Here is a 20,109-nt window from a genome sequence, read left to right as displayed (position 1 = left end):
CAAATAAGGTCAAATTCTGAGGTGCTGAGTAAGGGTTAGAACTTCGACATACCTTTTTGGAGACACAATTCAACCTATATTCTAAGAGCTAATACATACTAAGTAGTAAGAAAACATTTTATATGCTTTAAGCATTTTGCTCTCACAATATTACTTTATAATAGTTAATATTCTAATTTTTATTTTACCAAAGTAATTTTACCAAAGTCAGAGAAAGTTAAGTGACAGAGTAAGCCCTCAAACACCAGAGCTAATTTAAAAGTCCATATTTTTTAACCATTAAGCCATCTAAGCCATTATTTAACCGCTATGTTACCCTGCCTCCCAGAGTCTGATTTAACTGGATCTATGTATGGCATACGACTGAAAAAAAGAGTTGGGAAAGTAAAAGAATGACATATCTGAAATGGATGGAATTCATACTTCACTTGGAGACAATTACAAATGATAGTTATTTATTAAAGAGGCATTCATTGTCAGATCCCTGTTTTGCTAAAAAAACGGTGGAAATATGAATCACAGCAATCTGGGGAGATGTTGGAGGAAAGAAATAGTTCAGAGGCTAGTGTAATAATAAGTAAGGATGTATGAATGCCTAGACTTTGGGACTGGGAAGTGTTAGCTTAAAAATGAAGAGAAAAAAATTCAAGAAAAATGGAACTTGAATATAATTACATGTGAGGCTAAGAAAGATGAATGATTCAAAGATGACACTATGCTACTGTATCACTAACTAAGATGAAGGGGAGAAGATAATCACTTTACTCATTTAATCTAATGGATAGAAATTGTATTTTGAGTTAGTTTTCCCCATTGTTCTCTGTTGTTTGCTTTGTGTCTATTTAAATTTGATAGGAGACTATATCACTTTTTAGATAAAAGCTAGCCTCTGGGGTCTCAAAGGTGTGGATCTCAGGAAATCCGCCATTCATCAGTGAACCTCACAGCAAAAACACACAGTATGAAAGGCAAAGCACAGATATTAAATATATTAACATATCAGATTGGGATATATATCATAGCCAACTTGGAAATGGCTTTTAAATTTCTGTGTTATTTTATTAGAGGTCTTATCCTTACGATATATGCCAACGGACTTAGGATACTGGGTTCTCTTTGTAGGGTTTCCAGGTTTCCACATTCCATATCTTTCATCTCTTTAGTAAGTTATCTTTTATCTACTCTTTTCTTTATAGATGTCAGGTTTGTTTGGTACTGGTTTGGCGTAAGTCTGCTCAGCAGGCAAGTTTCTAAAATGAGGGACACAGCAGAAGTTTGGGCCATGATTCAGACTCTTGTAGGTGGGTTTTTATCTTCTGTCAGTACGTATTGACAACTAATACACGGTTAGGAGATGAACTCTAATTTTATTTATCATTGCTGGTTGGTAATAAATTTTGTTTCAGTGTTTTGCTGTCATCCTTTGAGAAGGATAGCTTTTGTGATTGCTCATGTAATGAAATAATTAGGATTTTTTTCAATAATGCTGAAATTGTATGGGAAGACAGCACATTGTTATCTTTTCATATTTTGAAAGATGAGCCTTCAAGATACATGGTGACAATTTAATATTTTTATACATTGCAAAATTATCCCCATGATAAGTCTAGTTACCATCTGTCACCATACAAATATCGAATGACTATGATGTACATCTGAAACTTATAGGGCATTGTATGTCAATTATACTTCAATCAAATAAAATATGCTAAAAGAAAAAAAAAGACACACAGTAGCTTGAAATAATAAAGCTTTGCATGTTGAAAGTATCTATCTTTCATAGAATTCTTGGTTTCACCATGCAGTTGGTATGCATCTCCAACTGACTATTAGGCATTTTTGATTAAGAATAAATTTACTGGGTGGCTCAGTCTGTTAAGCATCTGCCTGTGGCTCAGGTCATGATCCCAGGGTCCTGGGATCGAGCTCTCAATCAGGCTCCCTGCTCAGCAGGGAGTCTGCTTCTACCTCTCCCTCTGCTCCTCCCCCCCCCACTTGTGCTCTCTCTCTCTCGCTCTGTGTATGTGTGTCAAATAAATAAATAAAATCTTTACGAAAAAGAACAGATTCACCAAGTGGCTTATAATAAAGAAAATATTGATAATATTTTGCTGACCACATAAGCCTCAAATATCTCTGTTAGATTATTTTAAGAAAGAAGAGGGTAGTAATAGGCTATTGGTTGTCAACCTAGATGCACGTAAGGAACATTTAGGGGTATTTTTGAAAAATAATGAAGCAAGAGATCTACCTGCAAAGATTCTCATTTAATTAAATGTTGATGGATTGGGGACTTGGATTTTAAAACTAATTTTTGTATACAGCCAGTATTGCAAAATGGTGGGTTGAAGAACCCAGTCTCTGTGCACTAAGTCTGCCCCTTTAGATTGATTCCTTTGGCCCTGAGTTCAAAACTAAAGGATCCCCCTGCCTACAACAGCATGCTTTAGTTTTGAAAAACAACAGTAATGATGAACAAAACTGAAATAGCTTATTAAACTATCACTGCTGAATTTTTTTTTTTCTCTTGATGAGCATAACTGAATTTTTGAAGCTGAAAAAAGCCTGCAATTAACCCTATTATTTACAGCCACTGTGATTTGCCAGTGGAGTCTAACACTTGCTGGGTCAAATGGTGTCTGAAGAAATATTTGTCATTTTTCTCTGCTTGATCTCTTTATGTTGAACAAATGTGCCCAACATAAATAAAATATGATGTGCCATGATTGATGAATCATGTTACTATGCATTCCATGTGGCTCATCTTTTTGATAAAGTTGTAAAATATTTTTCTCAATATCAGAGCTTTATAAATTAAAACTCAAAAGATTCTCTCTGAACAGTAATGTATAAAAACAGTTAACATATACATCTGTAGTCCCGAAATTATGTATTTGTTTTTAAATAATAGCATCCTGCTTACTTCAATTTATTTCTAATTTAAGTTTAATTCCTAGAGTTGTGTAAGTGCTATATCAAGGATATATACCAGAGAATCTTCAATTCCCTGAGAGTACTCATGCAAACTGTGAGATATCTGATTGGTTGACTGTTTTCTTTAGGAGGGGTCGATGCTAGCTATACTTATGAGTCAATTTTATACCATTCCATACTGTAGTTTAAAAAATTAGAAAACTACCTCCAATGACTTCAGTTTTATTTCAGAAAAAGCAAAAAATACTAGAATGATGAAAATTGTGACTTATTTTTTAATATTTATTTGAAAATTTATACTTTGAAATTAAAATGCTGTGCAACCTAATTGTGTAGAGTGGTATGAAATTTATAAGGAAGTTTACTTTGTAATATACTAAAGACCTAAATTTAAATTAGAATGATCTGTATCTTCTTTCAGTACTTTCAATGGATAGCTGCTAAAACTTGTTTAAAATAACATTAAAACTTATTTTGAAGTCCTAGAAAAATATTAGATGCAAAACATGTAACTCATTTATACCACAACTTCAAACCCAGAGTATACTTTGCATATAAACCTCAAAATTTTAAATTTCAGTGATCAGATATGATCAGATCAGTTGTCCACATTAAAGTAAATGAAGTGGTTGTATGATGGGCTTCTCTGGACTGTACACTGTCAATCGTAGTATCTTTCAGTTCCTCTAGAAATGTCAAACAAGATAATTCAATCAAGTCCTATCTTTTACAATTGTAAATAAAATGCTAAAAAAGTTAAAGATGTATAAATGTGATCAGTACCTAGAGCTACTTAATATTAGAGGTAGGAAGAGGAGCCACATATTTCAATTTAAGTTCAAAGTTTTCCACCTTACCAACTACCCCACTTGAACTGTACATTCAGTCCACTGTTTTGTAATGCCTGTTTCATTTATCTAACGCATTTTAATATATATGCCCTTTATAGTCTGATCAAATTTTAAGTTACTACTACTGAAAGATCTTGTCTTATGATTATTCTTTGCTCTGTAGGTTATAATAATATAAAAACAATTAATAACATATTTTGGATTCTTAAATTTAGCATCCCCCCATTGATCTTTTCTTCCTACTCAGTAATATAAATAAGTAATAAATATATATAAATAGGTTCTATATATATATATATATACACACACATATATATGAATAATATGATATGATTTTGGTAGAATTGTGTAGAATGTGAGGTTGATAAAAAATTAATTATTCTTATTTTAGATATTGTGTTGAAGCTCAGATTAAAATTTAGACATGGCATGGGGACTGCTTTTATTATTTTTGAAATTACCTACAAACATTTTTATGATTGAAAAACAGTATTTTCTAGAACAGTATGATCATACTGTAGCCTTGTTCAGCAATTTGAAATGTGAACAGTCTGACTTGAGAAATGCTTTAAGTGTAAAATGCACAATGGTTTTTGAAAATCTAGTTTGAAAAAAGAATGTAAATGTCTCATTTTTTAATATGGCTGATATAAAATTACATTTGTTGTTCACATTATATTCTGTTGTACAGCACTATTCTAGAACAGTGGTAAAAGTACCTGATAAGCATAAATAACATTAATAGATATCTTATAAAGGAAATCCTTATAGAATTTTATACATTTGTGTTCAACTTTTGGCTCAATAGTAGTTATATTAAGTTCATAATCTGGCTCAGTTTTAGGTTTTAAGTGTAAGCAGTAACTCCTACTTAACTTAGTATGTGCATAAAATTTATTAGAGAGGATATCAGTCTTAATTTTCTGCCACTGTGAAATGGTCAGGAGGTTATATACAATTCAGTGATAAAACAGGACTGTTAGTGTTTTTTTTTTCATTTTATAGGATATAATTAGTACATCATATTTAGGATCTCACTTAAAAATTTTAATGCTGTAAGTACCTAGTCTTTAGAATTTAGTTTGTTTCTGTATTTGATTTGCTCTGTTAATTCAACTAAAAATGAGAGCAGGTCCATTTATTGAGATTCTATTCTGTTTCAGGCATTACACACTTGAGAAACGTTACCTCATTTAAACTTTGAAACAATCCTATGATACCGATATGATCATATGTTGAGTGTTCTCTCACAAATGGTTTTCACTATTAATTCAGCTGTTTTCAGTCTATCCTAGAAAGAATTAAAATGCAACATTTTGTAATTTGGGTCCCTCTAGTAAACAAACACCAGAGGGAATATGGCTTATATTTTGGTTGCTGAATACAGTAACTGCTATTTCAAATAGAAAATAAAGATTTTGTCATATTTCCAAAAGTAAGATGTGGATAAACAATAAAAATAAGATCACTGTGTGTAGTGAGAAAGGACTGCACCAGAAAACTGATGAATTTTGTTTTTCAGGCAGTGACTCCCAACATTGGTTTTGACGCATCCCAAAATAAGATTGCTTTGTTGTAGTTTTTTTTTTTTTTTTAGTTTTGTTTTTGTTGTTTGGTTTTTGAACAATTCAAAACAATTCTCTTCTGTGGAACTCTTTGTTAATAAACTATGACATGAATTTGATAGTATGTTTTGTGAATTATTACACCAAAACTTTAATATTAGCAAACACTTATATGTACAATGTTCACAGTATTTAAGTGACTTGAGATATAAATTCAACTCTTACAGAAACTAAGAGTAATATATTATCTCAATTTTAAAGTGATACAGAATGATAAGTAACTTATTCAAAGTCACATAGTTAATAGTCAGGATTCATCAAATCAGGCATCTCAAATCATGAATATGGCAGAGCAAGTATACAAATACTTTGGACCTCAAAATCCCTTTTCTGTTTGCTGTTGTTGTTTCGGTGAAAGTCAAATTCAGTAAAGTAACAGTAAAGACAAACTTCTTTCTGACATTGGTAAGGCCCACTTCCATATCCAGAGGATATAGTCTAGAGATTTGGAAATGCAGAGGAAGAAATCACTGTCAATTTCCTTGCCTGCTTGCCTCTTCTGGTTCCAAAACCTGATAGTTAGATATGTAGTCACTTTGTTCTAGACAGATCTCTAATTACCACAAGGAATTTCACAGAATTCTGAAATAACGGTAATTTGAATTTTAAATACTTAATTATGTGTCATATAGCTTTTGGGGACAGAAAGGGGTTTTACACTATTAACTGTAAAGTTGGAGGTTTCAGCCATCCAAAATGCCAGAAATAATTATTAGAGAATTTCAAGCTGAAATTAACAAGGACAGCACATCTTTTCTTAGGTTTGATAGAGCACTTTGAGAGAGTCAAATATAGGTTTCTGAAAGTGTATGAATCTCTTTTTTTTTTTTTTTTAATTAGCACAAGAAGTGTTTATAACTGAATCGAAGTCCTCCAGCAGGATGCTTAAATGGAGTGCACTGTTTAAGTCAGTGTCCGTTCATGGTGATAGGATCTTTACTTGATACATACTTTGCCAATCACTTTGAAATGGCAAATATCAAAACGGAGAATTTTCCATTCATGACACTATTCAACCAAAGAATATTTATTACTTTCTGCTAGTAGTAACATATCTTGAAAGGATAGAAACAAACTTCACTCAAATGTCTTCATTATAAAACGGAGTATTAATCTAGTGTTAACTCTTTTGTGGTTATACAATACTGTGTAGACTCAAATATTTCAATGTATAATTATCTTTTTAACTTTATTTCTTTCTTCAATGATAAATGTCTGTAAAATATAGAGAAGAACATACTTGTAGACTGAAATAAGCAAAGTAAGCTAAAGGCTGAAATAATCATACCATAGAATTTCTGGCTTCCATGCTGACAATTAATCAATCGGCTTGGAAGTTGTCACTCCTGCCTTCATAACAACAACAACAACATGAAGAAACTAAAACCAATGGCTATTCTTGGACCCATTATAATCAATGATTAGAAAATAAAAATTTCCCCCCTAAGATCTTGAGGAGGCAAGGATGTCCTATCTCACCACTTCTATGCAATATCAAATTCTAAAATGTAGCTTTCCAATATGTAAGCAACGAACACTTGGGAAAAAGGAAAAAAAATAACAAAAAACAATGCAATGACAACAGCACCAACAATAGAAATATTTAGGTAAAAACCTAAGAGAATATAGACAGCATTTATATGCAAAATACCAGAAAACTCTGATGAAAAATCAAAGATCTAAATAAATAGTGTTCTTGGTCAGGAAGACTACTGTTAAGATGTCAAATCATCCCAACTTATTTTATAAATAAAAGGGGAAGAAGAGACAAATCTCCTGTGCAGAAGAACTGCAAATAATTTATGTAGATACTCCACACTCAAGAAGTGGGGAGCATAACTATATCTCCTTATGGATGAACTAGGCATAGCAAATTCCTTCCAAATAGTACAGTATGGAAAGGGTGCGGGGAAGAAAAAGAAGAATTTTACAATGGAGAAACCCGACAAACCCTACCTCAGCCAGGGAATCAGGCCAGCATGAGTGTTCATAAATCATGTTGATAGTATGTACCTTTGATACGATGTGATGAAAACGGCATTTTACCTCTATGGTCATCCTTCCCAAAACCCATAACCTCAGTCTCATTATGAGAAAAACATCAAATTCTAATAGCTAGACATTCTAGAAAATACCTGACTAGTTTTCCTCAAAACTAACAAGGTCATCAAAAACAAAACAAAATGAAATGAAACAAAAAGCAAAAACAAAAAATGAACCAAAAAAACAAAGTGTAAGAAAATGTCATTGCTAAGAGAAACCTAAGGAGAAACAATGATTAAATGTAATGTAGTGTCCTAGACTAGATCCTCCAACAGAAACATGACATCAGGTAAAAATCAAGAAAACATGAATAAAGTATGGATTTCAGTTAATAACTTACAACCTTATAACTAATGTATCATACTAATATGTTAATAATAAAGGAACTAGATTTGGGGTATGTGAGAACCCTACTGTCTTCATAATTTTTCTGTAAATCTTGACTGCTCCATAAAATAAAGATGGTATTTTTAAAACTCCCATAGTCATTTACGCTTGGAACAATTTCATTTTAAATCTAATTACTGTGTGTATACTCTGGAATATTTTAAGCCTAGTTCTGCTAGAATCTCATGTAGTTTGTTTCATTTCTTTACAGGTATACTATATTTACACTATGTTATCAAAATCTTCAAAACAGGGGCGCCTGGGTGGCTCAGTCGTTAAGCGTCTGCCTTCGGCTCAGGTCATGATCCCAGGGCCCTGATATTGAGCCCTGGGAAGACTGCTTCTCCCTCTCCCCCTCCCCCTGCTTGCGTTCCCTCTCTCGCTGTGTCTCTCTCTGTCAAATAAATAAATAAAAATCTTTAAAAAAGAAAAGAATTTCCAAAAGAGAAACATACAACTAGTTAATAATAAAAAAAGGAATAATTTTATTTTTCTTTCCTCATAAAAGTGGTAATTCATAATTAGCAACCCAAAATTAACAACACACATTTTCTCAACATTTATTTAACATGACATCAAAAGTGTGATCCACAAAAGGAAAAAAATCCTAATTTGTACATAATTTGCAACCCACAATTAACAACACACATTTTCTGGGTCATGATCTCCAGGTCCTGGGATCAAGTCCCACATGAGTCTCCTTGCTCAGCAGGGAGCCTACTTCTCCCTCTGCCTGCTGTCCCCCCTGCTTGTGCTCTCTCTCTCTCTCCTTCTCTCTCTGACAAATAAGTAAAATCTTTAAATAAATAAATAAAATAAAATAAAATAAATAAATAAGTAAATAAAAATAAAGTAAGTCATTTAACTTCTCTAAGATAACACAGCCAAGATAATGAATTTTAGGTCACTTGACTTTTGAGAAAGTTGTAATAGCAATTCAAAGGAAAAAATTAATCTTTTCATATTTTACTGGAAAAGCTTCCAACCACACTGAAAATCATATACAATATTGAATTAAAATGGATCTTATACCTAAACATAAGACCTAAAATTCTAAAATTTCCCAAAGAAAACACAGGAGAAATATTTGTGAACTTGGGTTAGGTCAACATTTCTTTAACATGACATCTAATGTGTGATCCACAAAAGGAAAAAAATCCTAATTTGTACTTTATAAAAATTAAAAACTTCTACTCTATTCCTAAGATACTGCTAAGAGAAGGAAAAGGCAAGCTCTCATATGAGAAAAACTATTTGCAATTATATATCTAATAAAGGACATGTGTCTAAAATACATAAAGAACTCACACTAAGAAAGCAAACAATTCAAAAACCAAATGGGTAAAGTACTTGAATGGACACTTTGCCAAAGAAGATATAAGGATTTCAAACAAGCATAATAAAAGATACTTAACATGATTAGGAAAATAAAAATTTGAACTACAAGGAGATATCACTGTACATTTATTAGGAAGGCTCCCCATTCCAAGTTTTGGTAAGGATGTAGAGCAAGTAAACCTCCCAGACACTGGTAGTGAGAAGGGAAAATGGGACAGCCACTTTGAAAAGTTTGGCAGTCTCTTAAAAAATTAAAATATCTATCATATAACCCAGACATTACTACCCCCAGTTCCCCCCCATGACAAATGAAAGTGTGCATCTATAGAAAGATTATTACATGGATATTAATAGCAGATCTGTAATAGTCCCAAACTGGAAATGGACCAAATGTACATCAATAAGTGAATGGAAAAATAAATTGTGGTATATCCACATAATGGAATGAACTCCTGATATACACAAAAACAGACTTTTCAGAAAAATTATGTGAAATGAAACAGGCCAGATAAACAAGAGGCCAGATAAGCAATAGAAACATATTGTAGGCTTTCATTTATATAAAATTTTAGAGTATGAAAAAACTAATTGACAGAAACAGGTAAGTTGTCTTGAGATAGGATGAAGGGTTAGGGAGGGGTAGAAGGAAGGTATTAGAGAAGGGCATAAGGAAATGTGAAGGCTGATGGTTGTATTTATTGAGCGTGATGATTTTACAAGGGAATATGTATTTCTTTTTTTTTTTTTTTAAGATTTTATTTATTTATTCATGAGAGACAGAGAGAGAGAGAGAGAGAAGCAGAGGGAGAAGCAGGCTCCCAAGGAGTAGGGAGCCCGATGCGGGACTCGATCCCAGGACCCTGGGATCATGACCTGAGCCGAAGGCAGACGCTTAACCATCTGAGCCGCCCAGGCGCCCGGGAATACGTATTTCAAAATTTGTCAAATACACATTAAATATGTGCAGCTTATTGTGAGTCAATTATACCACCAAAGAGCTTTAAAAATATTTTGTCAAGGCATTTGTTATTAAAATTCTTCTATAAATTTAATTTTCTTATCCTCTTTATAAGATTTATATCTTGGAAAAGTTGGGTCTTTTCTTCCTGCATGTCTTTCCTCACCTTGTGTTCACCCCACAACCCATGCCAATCTGGCTCTTGCCCCAAGCTTCTGTCAAAATTGTTCCCACTAAAGTAAACAATGGTCTCTAATTATTCAATCCAAGTTACTTTTTACTTTCCTGTCTCACTTCACTCTTTAACAGCATTCAATATTGTTAACTCCTTCCTTTTCCTTCACTGTTTTGGTACTAAAAAAATCACTGCATCAGGTTTTTATCCATATTTTAGCCAATCTCATTCTTCAATGTTGACTCAGTTCTTGTGAATAGATAAAGCTCCTCCCCCCTTTTTTCTGTTCTAAAATCTTCACTCTTTATTTCAACTAGCATCTCTATACTTCAAGTTATTTCAAAAATTTTTTTTCATAACCTATATATCTTCTCTGAATTCTAATCTATACATTAATGTCTACTTGGGATATATAAAAATACCTCAAACTTTTTAGTCATCTGTTTTTTTATCCCTTTTATTTTCTACAAATGTAGCCAGTGTAGCATTTTTAAAGTACAAATCTCATGTGTCATCCACTCTGGAAACACATCAATGATCTTGGGTTAAAATTTAAATATTTAGCATGATCTAAAATATAATCTTGCCCTTACCTACTTATGATCATCTTATATACCCTGTTTCTAATTTTTTTTTTAATTCCAGATATATGGACTTTGTTTAAATTACTTGAACATTGCTTTCTTTCAAAGAAGGCTTTAATATGCTTTTCTCACTGGCTGGCACTCGCCAAGCCCTCCCTGCTTTTCATCTTTTTAAACTGTCTTTCTCAGATCTCAGTTCAAATGAATTTTCATTAGGAAAGTCTATTTCCTGTTATTTGATCTATTCTTTTTCTCTTGGCACTGTAACACATTTTTTTTTATTATAAACTGATATATTTGCTTAGTGGCTATATACTACACGCCTAAAAGCCCGTAAGTGCACAGTCATATCTGTTTTGCTCATTGCTGTTTCCTCATTGCCATGAACAGTACCTGACACACAGAAGACAAACTAATATTGTATGTGCTGTAGAAAGAATGATCACAGTTAGCTCTTTTAATAACTTATAAAGGACATAATATTATAGTCTAAAAACACAAACGTGGAGACAGGAAGTTAGAGCATCAGATTCAGCCTCTATAGCTCCTTAGATGTGTGACATTAGATAATTTATTCAACTTTCTAAGCCTAAATTTCCTCATCTCTATAATGGACGTAATTAATGAATAGTTTTCCCTTAAGGTTTTAAGTATATTAAAAACAATGATCAATACAAATTCCTAATAGAGAGCCTCTAAAACTACATTCCCAATACTTCTTAATATTATTACATATATATTCATATATATATATATATATATATATTAAAGGAAAGTTGTAGGCAATCAGTTCTTATATAAATTTCAGGAAAGAATTAAATAAAACTAGGTTATGTATCAATATGATAGGCTTACAAATATTTAGTTTAAGAATTTGAATGCAATAAACCCAGTTTAGAAAATGACCAGTCTGTATTATGACAGCATGCTTGCGTAACACCCAGATCAAGGGTGTGGTAGTATATATAATTATAACCACTATGAAAACAATCTATTTAAATTGTATATCACATTATTCACCATCTTATAATTTCATCAGCTCCCAGCTTTACTGACATGCTTTCAATGATTTAAGAACAAAATCATGAAATAATTAAGTCATAAATAATTTCTAATACTTAGATATTTAAATTCATAAAGAAATGTGGAATAAAATCCTATCATTAATTTGGCAGTTACTAAAAAACTTAGTCATTTTCAGTCATTATTCTTGGTGTTTTGATGTAATACAATCAGGCGAATGTCTGAAACAAAATGTGGTATTTTTTTTTTTCTTTTTCATGGAAAAGTAACAGGACTACATTTCCTTGTCCATGGAGAAAAAACTGTGAAATGTCAATTGTCAAAGGACTCCAAAAATATAAAAATCACTAGTAAGGAAAAAGACTACAAAGAAGTGGTTTAATATAGATACTAGATTAAAAAAAACAGAGTAAAACTTATAAAATTGATGACAGAAAACATTTAACATCTCTATTTTTTCCAAGAACAAAAATGTTTCCTTCCATAGGCTAATAAAGCATCCCATTAAGTATACAGTCACAGAAAGGTTAGTTAATACATTGGTGTTATATACCTTTAGTGTTTGTGATTCAAATAGTTTAAGAAAAAACAGAAGTTAATCATTTAAAATAGATCTCTAAGGGAATTCTAACTTCATTAAAATATAAACACTAATTTTTTTATTGAAATCAACGTGACCTAGAATATAATAAATTAGTAGCATGGTAGATTAAAATGGTTACATATTTTTGGCCACATCTCCCAAAAAGAGAGGGACATCTATTTCCCATCCCCTTGGTTCTGGGCTAAATCTACAACTTTCCTTGACTATTAGAACAAAACCAAACAACTATAACTTATGAGGTTGGACCTTAAGAGATCTGCAGTTCCTACTTTCATATGTTTAGAAAGTTTCTTCTTAAGAACTCACCCCCCACACAGAGAAAATTCCAACGTAGAGGGGAGGTCACAGCTAAGGTGCTCCCATTGACAGTTTCAGCTAAGTGTTCAGCCAACAGCCAACACCCATAACTTTAACACCTCCGGAAAACCCCACCTCTCTTAGTATCATTACACTGAGGTTTAGGATTCAACATATGAATTTGGGGCGATACAAATATTCCGTTGATAGCACCAGTCAATCCACAATATTAAGAGAAACAATATATCATACTGTTCTTTAGAACTGCCTAGTTCAGGGATGGTTTGCTGTGCAGAAGTAGAAAATGAAATGGAGGGTAAAAGTTCAACTGTGCTTTAAAATAAACAGTGACTCCAAAATCCCTGGACTGACAGTAGTTGTAGGACCTTGGACAATTCACATTTCTCTGAGTCTTGGTTTCAACAGAAATCGTCTGGTGGGATTGTTGTGAGAAGTGAAGAGTTCCTGTAAAGCATTACACAGGACTGGAACATAGTAAGAAGTTCAGTAAATGCTGTCTGCTGTGTTGTTGCTATTGCGGTTGCTGTTAAACTGGTCTATATGAAAAAGTCTATGAAGTTTTACTCTGCTGAGGCCTTGGGTTGAGCAGGGAATGGAGAAATAAAAAGCATAAAATCAGAGAGATCTTATGATCAATATATATTTTTCCAAAAATACATATCTTAATAAGCTGTTATTTTAAATAACAGCAATACAGTCATGCAGAAAGGTAACTTTGACATTACATTAATAATCTATAACTGATTTGTCCTAATTTGTTGTTTTAAACAAAATATATCATGCTTCTCTTTTTTTCCAAAAATATTCAAATGGTTACATTTATTATGATGTTATTATGAAGATCAAATACCTAAAGTTAGTTGACTATAGTTTGGTACGATGATAGAATTGTTGTTTTTGTTTATCTAACAAAAATAAATGATTTTGAGTGCCTGCGTGGCTCAATCAGTAAAGCGTCCCACTCTTGATTTTGGCTCAGGTCATGATCTCAGGGTCCTGAGATAGAGCCCTGCATCGGGCTCTGTGCTCAGCAGGGAGTCTGCCTCTCTCCTTCTGTCCCGCCCCCCATTCACACAGGCACTCACGCTCTCTTTCTTTCTAAAACAAATAAATAAATCTTGAAAAAATTATTGATTTGGCTATATAACATAAAACTGAAGTCATCTCATCCCAGAAATATGTCATATACATGTCTCAATATTTCATTACATGATGCATTATGTACTTCATTTATCTGATTACATTTTAGTTTCTGACAAGAACTTTCATTTATATTGAGCTCTCAGAAAATCCTTTTCTATTTATATTTTTAAAATTTCTCAGTGGCATTCTCTAATTAGCTTAAATTTTCATTTCACATTTAAAATGGCTTTTCTTTGTTCTTAAGAGAAAATTAACACTGGATTGATACTAATAACTAGTATCTATTTGTGTTACCCAAACAACAAGTATCTTTATCTTTATGTTTGACCAATTGCACACTGTAAACTACTAATTTCACTTGCAAAGAGTCAAACTCTTAATTTCCTCTTCATCTACCCCTTCCAGCTCAGCAGGACATGTCTCTTCTCTCAAGCCTCCATAATAGACTTAATTTTCCCAACAGAGAAGAACAATCATTCTGATACATGGTTATGAAAAACTCTGCTATTGCTCTCTACTGATCTGTCCACCAAATCTCATGGACATCTCCCTTAAACTTGTCCCTTTAAATTAGAGGTCAGCCTTTTTTTTTAAGATTTTATTTATTTGAGAGAGAGAGAGAGATAGCGAAAGAGAACATGAAGGAGAGGGAGAAGCAGACTCCCCGCTGGGCAGGAGCCCAATGTGGGGCTCGATCCCAGGGCCCTGGGATCATGACCTGAGCCGAAGGCAGACGCTTAACTACTGAGCCACCCAGGCGCCCCAAGAGTTTGGTCTTTTATGCTTGACTGGTTTGTATAGATTCATAAACCTAGAATTTTTCCAAGACTATAGGAAAAATTAACATAAACCTAGAATATTTCCAAAAGACTATAGGAAAAATGCGAAAGAGAAGTAAATTAAGAGAACATTATATTTCTGAAAAGAATACACTTTTATTTATAAAATTGACTAAAGGGAATGCACATATATTAAAATCATCTGGTAGTTCCTAAAGTCTCCATGTTATTTAGCATAGATTTAAGGTAGCTACTTAAGTTCAGTCAGAGTAGTTTGCTCAGCTAGTTCTCTTACTCAGACTTGTCTCACCCAGAAGTTTCTTGATCAATATGAAAGCTGCATTCAAATTGCTACTTTCTCCTTGCCCTTCAACAGACAAATGGATAGAGATGTGGTCCATATATACTATGGAATATTACTCAGCCATCAGAAAGGATGAATACCCAACATTTGCATCAAAATGGATGGAACTGGAGGAGACTGTGCTAAGTGAAATAAGTCAAACAGAGAAACACAATTATCATATGGTTTCACTTATTGTGGAATAAGGAATAGCAATGGAGGACATTAGGAGAAGGAAGGGGAAAATGAAGTGGGGGGAAGTTAGAGGGGGAGATGAACCATTAGAGCCTATGGACTCTGGGAATCAAACTGAGGGTTTTAGAGGGGAGCGGGTCAGGGGATGAGTGAGCCCATTGATGGGTATTAAGGAGGGCACGTATTGCATGGGGCACTGGGTGTTACATGCAAACAATGAATCATGGAACACTACATCAAAAACTAATGATGATACTGTATGGTAACTAACATAATAAAAAAATTATAATAAAAAATTGCTACTTTCTCTAATTACCTGAGTCAATAGAAAAAAGAAGAGAAGTGACAATAAAAATCATAGAATTTGCCCAATATATTTTAATGATTGAATAGGAAATCCTGGTAGAGCCAGAAGTCTGATGAGAAAACTTACTTTAATGATAAGGTATAGGGACAAGTTCATTGGCCAATATCAACTAGCAAATTAATAACTAATGACTAAAAATTAATGTCTTTAGATTTTCTATCACAAGACTTTTGTTTAATCCTTTTGATAGTATTATTTTTTAAACAATCTTAATTGGCATAATATAAATTATATTATTTCTAAAACATGAGGAACCTAGAACACAAGAAGCTTCTTCAGTTGTCCAGGCTGTGACACAGGCAGAACTCACTTAATCCTTGTTATCTAGTGGTAATTCCACAGTGGATAGCTATACCAAAATATAACACCTGACACATGGAAAGAAGCATCATGATAATAATGTCACTTAAATGTCAGAGCAAAACCATATCTCTGTGAAAAATAAACAGTTTTAATGATCAATTATCACCTTCCTTGTGCAATAGAGACTCAGTTAAGGACTATGTGAGCTAAGCTGTCCATCATCAATTAGGTATCATTAGATAACCTACCATCCATACAGATAGGCATGAGCATGATCAGCAACATTCCAACACTAAGTAGAAGTACCATATATGAAACAGAATTCAGTGGGTTCTATAGGCACAGCTAAATTGTATGAGGACCTGGCTCACACTCTCAATTCCATCTATTCTTGCTGTATGCCATCTCTCCCTCAAATCACAATTATGGCCCCACGAGTCCCCAGATTCAAATCCAGCTTACAGATGGTAACACAAGTTGGTACTACTGAGATATAAACTGCCACAGCAGTACCACCACATTCAGGTGGCTCTAAAGGACAGTAAAGAAGGAAAATCCTCCCCCTGGGCATAATTTCAAGTAATATATTTGACTGTCCATTTCACCTGAAGGACAGATGGCCAGAGATACAAATCTAAGGTGGGCAAAGCCGAGATGCCCTTCAACAGATGAATGGGTAAAGAAGATGTGGTCCATATACACAATGGAATATTACTCAGCCATCAGAAAGGATGAATACCCAACTTTTACATCAACATGGATGGGACTGGAGGAGATTATGCTAAGTGAAATAAGTCAAGCAGAGAAAGTCAATTATCATATGGTTTCACTTATTTGTGGAACATAAGGAATAGCATGGAGGACATTAGGAGAAGGAAGGGAAAATGAAGGGAGGGAAATCGGAGGGAGAGATGAACCATGAGAAACTATGGACTCTGAGAAACAAACAGGGTTTTAGAGGGGAGGGGGGATGGGTTAGCCCAGTGATGGGTATTAAGGAGGGCACGTACTGCATGGAGCACTGGGTGTTATATGAAAACAATGGATCGTGGATCACCACATCAAAAACTAATGAGTTATCATACAGTGACTAACATAACATAATAAAATTAAAAAAAAAAAAAAATCTAAGGTGGGCAGAGATATTCCTTCTCCCCTGGACTTGGTGGGTAGAGAACCAGGTGTTTGCCCACTCAGATTCTCCTAGCTGAATCTCTGAAATTTGAAGTCTGAGAACTTTATTCAAAGACACAGAGTCAAATTAGAGATTGTGTCAACTGTGGTGGAGTTAAGTGTCCAGGGACAAGGCAGCAACAATAACAGTCAATTAAAACTAGGATTAGTGGTGATGTTCTAATGAGGTAACTTCTCTGCGTTGTCCTGCTGACACTGACCCTTGTCCAAACCTAGTTCTAACCAGAGTTCATTTGGTTTTAGAAGTTAATAAATCTGACAAATACAGAGTCATCTGCCTCTTCACATAAATATAGATTAGTTTAATTTTATTCACCAAGAAACATTTTTTGTGAGTTTATGCAGGGTCTATTTGAAAAAGAAGAATACCTCTACTTCAAACATATGAATATTTATCTATAGCAATTTCTTTTTTTCAAGAGAGAGAGCAGAGGGAGAATGAGAGAGAGAATCTTAAGCAGGCTCCATGCCCAGCACATGGCAGAATGCAGGGCTCGATCTCAAGACCCTGAGATCATGCCTGAGCCGAAATCAAGAGTCAGAAGCTTAACCGACTGAGCCAACCAGGAGCCCCTATTAATAGAGATTTATGCTTCAGAACTAGATTGACATTCTAGGATTATGTTTTACAGATAATATAGCCACAGTTAATAACAAATCTCCATAAATTGCAATGCACTAAAATATATGAATGGTTTTCCCATTAATATGACATGAAAAAAAATAGATATGTAATTAGAAAATGTCCTAAAGTGCTAGAAGCCTTATACACTAACTAGTATTTGGTAACTAAGATTAATGTTTTATTTTAAAGGGAAATATGAAGATTTTTCAGATTATTGCAGTTGAAGTAGAATGGAAATTAAAATTTAATCCATACATTTTAATTAGTTTAATATGAGAACTAGACTAAGTCTACTAATGTGGCAAGACTGTGAAATAATCAGCAAGCAATAAAATAAATTTTAAAAATGCATAATTAGAAAGCAATAATAAATAATGTTTACTTTGTTTTAAATAATCTGTGAACTATAATTGCTGCTTCTGTTTATTTGAGTCTGGCTCAAAACATAAATCATCTTAAGACCAAATAAACTGCTGTTTTTGTCTTTTGATCTTTTGTTTCTTTCAAAAATATTTGCAGGGGGGTAAGATTTCTACTTTACCCTGAAGTTGGAAGAAGCCCCTGCTGAACTCATGAATAGAAAACTTAATGGCATCATTTACCATATGAATTATTATAATTAAGCATGTTAAGTGGGCGATGGCTCCCATGTCTGTGTTCAGAATACTCAAAAATAAATACTGAAGATATTGTTCCTCATTGAGCCAATAAAGTATCATCAAAGGAAGCAAGTGACTGAAAGAAACTGTGGTCACTACAAATGTCAATGAAGCCAGAAATAGTCCTTTAAATGCCAGTGAATGCATAAAGGACAAAGCTTATGAGTCATTGACATAATCAAAGTAATAGTTGAATGGGCTACTAATCAATTAATTATACAAACTAAAATATTCCAGCATTTTATTTCATTTGGATATGTTCAATCTAAAAGACTGTATTTCATTATAATGAGATATAACATTTATATTACCAAAATATGTTTTTCTACAATTTTTTTAAAAGAAAATAAAAGTGATCTAGAGCCGTGGTCTGAACCTCATTCTATACTTAAACATGTAGCTGGGAAGTATTAGAAATAATAAAGAACATTCTTCTTTTCCAATCTCTAAAAACACATTTAATCGGAATAATGTAACTGATGGATGTCCTCCACAAAAATATGTAGAGGTGATGGACCATGCCCAAGTTGCTCATAAGGCACTTAATAAATGAAAGCAAGAGAGAGAAAGAATAATCAAGAATTTCAGAAGGAGTAAGTTGTAGGTTTTTCCAGGTAGAGAGACATAAAAATGTCAATTATTTTAAACTGTTTGATACATAAATATGTAATAATGTCTTGGTATCTCAAAAGAGATAATGCAACTTGCAAACACTCTTCGGTCAGAATTTATGTACTAATTTTATCTCACTTCAGAAGCTAAATTAAAACAAGCCTTGACTCTGATTACATACTGATGCAAATTAGTTTACCCGAGTAATGATAAAATACATGCTTTGATAAAGTTGTGCATCAGGGCTCACAAAATGGAGGCCTCACCAGTGGCCAGTCTCATGTCACAAATCTAAACCTAAGCCGATTTGCATTTATGGGAAACACCTGTCAAAGACAACTAACATACACCAATCACAATCCTCCAACTCTGCTTTAGCTAGCTTAACTTACCGTAGAACCTAGGACCTGCCTAGTCTTATAAAGAAATCCCCAGCCTCCTAGCCAATCACGCTCTATTTCTGCTCACCTCTTTCAATATTCTATAAAACTCACTTTGGCCCAAAATCACTCAGGCAAGGCACTCCCCTGGTTGTGTGGCACTGTATTCCCCCAATCCATGGATAATTTTCCCTCAAATAAAAGACATCAAATTCATTTCTAATTGTTCTAGTTTTGTCACTTGACAGTCTACAGCAATCCATAGGCACGTGTTGATGCTACCTAACATGGCACTTATTATATAAATGAACATCATGTAAAATATTCAATTCACAATTTAAATTTTAACAAGGAAAGTTTTTAACAGTTTCTCCAAATACCCACTAAAATATCTATGAGAAAGGAAAGAAAAAAGACAGGAATATTTATTCTTTATTGAAAAATAAGTTTATTGTTACTATATGAGTAGTTTCCCTTAATTATACTGTTTAAGAATTTCATTAAGAAAAAATTCAACCAAGGGAAATAAAAACAAAAATAAACCGTTGGGACTACATCGAAATAAAAAGCTTCTGCATAATGAAGGAAACAATGGAAATCAAGGTGTTGACAGGACTGTGTTCCTTCAGGGAAGCTCTAGGGGGAGAATCCATTTCTTGCCTTTTAAAA

The sequence above is a fragment of the Leptonychotes weddellii genome, chromosome 2 (assembly GCF_054177405.1).
Source record: "Leptonychotes weddellii isolate Sample4059 chromosome 2, ASM5417740v2, whole genome shotgun sequence".
Taxonomy (NCBI): domain Eukaryota; kingdom Metazoa; phylum Chordata; class Mammalia; order Carnivora; family Phocidae; genus Leptonychotes; species Leptonychotes weddellii.
Note: the sequence above shows the minus strand (reverse complement) of the source record.